At 51.2% G+C, this 4,226-nt stretch overlaps 1 pseudogene across 1 annotated transcript; it reads right to left on the bottom strand.

The window, feature by feature from the left end:
- Nucleotides 1-1,427: 1,427 nt before the first annotated feature.
- Nucleotides 1,428-3,501, bottom strand: LOC108531672 (transmembrane protein 214 pseudogene; annotated as a pseudogene). Its single transcript, XR_001886238.1, has one exon. The product of XR_001886238.1 is annotated as a transmembrane protein 214 pseudogene (transcript).
- Nucleotides 3,502-4,226: the final 725 nt, after the last annotated feature.

The raw sequence follows: 4,226 nt of genomic DNA, 5'->3' as shown, positions 1-4,226 counted from the left end.
TTTCCTTCTGGCCCTTGAATTCTCCCATCCTCCACATCCACATACTGTCAGGATCTCTCTAGTACATTTCTCTCATTCTCCCTCATTTGGATCTACTCCATTGGCCTTTGTCATTGTTTGTTTGCCTTTGAAAACATTTTATTAGAGCTCATAATTTTATGGTCAGGAATTCTGTGGTCAGAAATTCAAGCTCCTTTTGGTTGGCCACGTCTTCTTTTCCACCTCTTTTGACTAAGGTCGCTCCATGGAATTCAGCAGGCAGATGGTCAGGCTGGGAGGTCTGCCATGGCTCTGCTCACATGGCTGATGTCTCAATGGGGATGGCCTTAGCTGGGGTCACTGGCCAGGGTACCTACAGATGGCCTCTCAAGCATGGTGGCACTTGGGTAGCCCTGCTTCTATTTAAATTTTTTTATTTTTATGATTTTTATCAATATATAGTATTTGTATGTATTATAGGGTACATGCAGTATTTTGATACATGCATACAATGTGTAATGATCAATCGGGGTTTTTAGGCTAGCCATCACCTCAAACATTTACCATTTCTTTGTGTTAAGAACACTTCAAGTCTTCTAGCTATTTTTTTTTTTTTTCCCAAGTCTGTGTCCTTTATTCCACTTGGTAGGCGTACTCAAGAACCATATGCTGAGTCCTATCTCAGGTTGATGGAGGGTTCCCTGGGCCCAAGGCACACAACTACCTGGGCTCTGCTCTCCAGACAGATGACAGGAGGGATAGACAGTGGAGAGAAGCTGAGCCTTGTGACAGAGTCCCCCAGCATGATGGGGAATGGAAAGTTGGAAGAAGTAGGACTATGAAGGAGGAGACAGGGAGGGGCTCAGAGGCATTTGGGGCAGGTTGGGCATTTTGAAGTGAGAGGCATTTCCATGCAGTCCCCCATATCCACTGACAGCCGCACCTAGGCTTCAGGTGGAGGTAAGGCTGCTGTTTCCCAGCGGGCCTTCTGGAAGCCCCTTTCCTTCTGCTGTGGCTAGAGCTGTGACCAAGAATGGGAACAGGAGGCTGCTAAAGTCTGGAGAAGCAGGAATCATTTGTCAGAAGAACACAGAAGCCACCTGCTGGGAGTTCTGTCTTTTTAGAGATGTGCTGTTTGGGGTTTAGAAATGAGATGGAAGGAAGTGGAAGGCAGAGGGCAAGGGCAGCGCAAGGATGGAGGCTGGGGGCCATGTGCAGTAGGGCCAGAAAAGTGTTTAGTGGAATTGTGGGTAGGAGGCTGAGATGCCGCTGGGCCCTGTCCCCACCAAAGATGGAAGAACTGAGGTGGAGGCAACTGGCCACTTGCCTAGGAGAGAACTCAGGCACCAAGTTAAAAAGACTCCCATGAAGAATAGCCACCTTCTACCCACTGCAGTCTTGGATGGTTTGCCCATGCAGAAATCAGTGGCCAGGGAGGCAGGGCCTGCCTACTGCTGGGATATCAGGGCAAGTGCCCAGTCCAAGAAAGCCACTGTGATGTCTGTAGGCAGAGCCAGGTCCAGTGGACAGCTTCACTGAGCTGTGTCTTCATGCAGTCCCAGGTCACCTCACCTGCGCATGCCTCCTAGCAGTGCTCGTGGCGCTGCCGCCAGGCCTCAGCCAAAGAGGTGCCACAATGGCCAGCCAGCACATCCTGCGTAGAAAAAGCAGGGGCAGGCTCTCTCAGATAGCGGAGCAGCTGATTCAGGAAGTCAGGGGCCTGGATCTGTAGGCCTCTGAGAGAGGCTGGCTGAGGCTGGCTCCAAACCATGGCACGGTGAGAGGCACAGTGCGCCCAGAAAAGAAGCTGATGTGGCCATTGATGTAATCCCAGCCAGCTGCCAAGCCTGGGCTGCCACCATGGTGAGCACGGTGGAGCCCAGACAGGCAGTTGTCTTCTCCAGTCAGACTATAACCTTGCAGTCTGTAGGAGTAGAGCTTGGCACACGCTTGTTGGCTGGCAGGTAAGAAACCAGATGTTCGAAGCAACCGGCCAGTAAGGGAGGCCTGGAAGGAGCTGTGTGACAGGAGGTCATGGCACAGGAAGCCTACAGCGAAGACCAGCAGCAACAGGAGGAGCCGCGTCCAGGGCAGCCGAGGACCCTGAGCTTGCTGCAACAGGCCCTTGCAGGCCATGTCACAGGTGACAACATCTTGGTTGTTACCGTTGCTCTTCCTCAGCAGCTCCTGGTTGGTAAGCTTGAGGGACTGAATGGTTTCTTGCAAAGACTTCTGTACCTTCTTGGGAATCTGCTCCCAGGAGCTGAGCAAGTGCTCCAGCAGCAGGCTGGACTGTGACAGGTGCTTAGGGTACAGCTGCCTCCAGACACTGGCGCTGAGGGGGTCCACTGTCAGGCACTCGGTCAGACTGCTCAGGAGCTCTTTCTTCATCTCAGGGGGACAGCTAGGGGTGGCTCTGGACAGGAAAGAAGGGAAGTAGGTATGTGGGGTGGAATCCTGCTTTGCTCCAAATCCCAGCACCTTCAGTTGGGGGTAGAGCTGACATAGCTGCTCCTGCAGGCTGGGTGTCAGGGAGTTGTTCGGCATATAGGCAAAGTCTAGAAGTGGGAAGAAGTCCTTGGGGCCAATCATGCCGAAGCCCTTGGTAAGGCTGGGATGCATCAGGAGCAGCCGATCCAGGTATGTAATGGCAAAGGGAGACAGAGACTTGATGCCCAGCACAGGCAGCAGGATCCCCAGTCACACTTTCAGTCCCTCCGTGAGGTTGACAAAACCCGCTTGACCCAGGGCCCACATAATGGTCGGACACTTTGCTGGTGGGCTCTGGTGGGACCTCAGTAGTTCCAGGAACTTGCCTAGGTTTGTGGTGGCAATCTTGGGCTTGTCTTGCAGGATGGCCTGGATTCAGAAGCGGTAACCATGTAGTGACTCCCCTGGTGTCTTATCCAGCTCCTGCAGCATGGTGAACAGACAGTGGTCAAAAAAGAGCTCCCGAGACCCTGCGGCCTTCGCCAGCAGCCCTCGGATGATCCCACGCAGCTCCCGGCTCACCAGGCTGTAGGGATAATCATGAGTATGCTGGCTCAGCGTGGGTTCACTTAGAGGAGCTTGTAGCTTGTAGTTGAGATAGCTGGCCAGGTCCTTCAACCATATGGATGGGTTTCCAGAGAACATGCTCTGACTCTTGTCCAGTTCCTTCTGCAGGGCTGCCACATCCAGAGCTTTCAGTGCTTCCTCCAGGCTGCGGAAGCGGCCCTGCTTCTGGTTTTGGTTGGGAAGAGTTGCCACTTTCTTTGGCTACTTCTTCTTCCCTGGTTTCTTAGGCTCCACAGCAGGGGGTGGGACCTGCTCCTTATTCTGCTGCTTCATGATATTCTCAAAGCCCCGCTCATAAAGGGTGCTTGTGGTGTGGATTGGAGGAGTCAGGTCGTATTTCCACACTCCGTTTGCTTCCCCGAGCGCCGGGCGGTTCTCGCCGCCTCTGCCGCTGGCGCCGGCCCCAGGCCGCCGGCCCTTCTTCCCCACCTACCAGCGCCCCACGCCTGCGGTCTTGGCCACCATGGCTCGGAGCCCTCCCGCCTGGGCTTCTTCCCCGGCTTTCCCCCTTCTAGCTATTTTAAAATATAAAATATATTGTTAACTAGAGTCACTCTACTGTGCTATTGAATACTAGAACTTACCCCTTGCATCAAATTGTATTTTTGTACCCATTAACAAACCTTGCTTCATCCCTCTCGCCACATCCATCTCTCCTACCACAGGCTCTGGTAACCATCATTTTCCTCTCTACCTCCATGAGATCAACTTTTTAGCTCCCACATTATGAGTAAGGACATGTGATATTTGGCTTTCTGTGCCTGGCTTATTTCACTTAACATAGTAACCTCCAGTTCCATCTATGTTACTGCAAATAACAAGATTTAGTCTTTTTAATGGATGAATGGTATTGCATTGTGCGTACAACTCACATTTTCTTTATCTGTTCATCCGTGGATGGACACAGGCTGATTCCCTATCTTGACTATTGCAAATAGAGCTGCAATAAACATGGAAGTGCAGACATCCCTGTAATATACTGATTTCCTTTCCTTTGGATGAATTCCCAGTGATGGGATTACTGCATTTTGTGGTAGTTCTATTTTTTCATTTCTTGAAGAAACTCTATACGGTTTTCCAATGGCTGTACTGATTTATATTACCACCAAGAGTGTACAAGAGTGCCCTTTTCTCTGCATCCTTGCCAACATTTGTTATTTTTGCCCATAGGCTTTTAAGTATTCTTAAAT

This window comes from Rhinopithecus bieti, unplaced genomic scaffold (genome assembly GCF_001698545.2).
Source record: "Rhinopithecus bieti isolate Rb0 unplaced genomic scaffold, ASM169854v2 scaffold_9696, whole genome shotgun sequence".
Taxonomy (NCBI): domain Eukaryota; kingdom Metazoa; phylum Chordata; class Mammalia; order Primates; family Cercopithecidae; genus Rhinopithecus; species Rhinopithecus bieti.
Note: the sequence above shows the minus strand (reverse complement) of the source record. Positions and strands in the feature narration are given on the sequence as shown.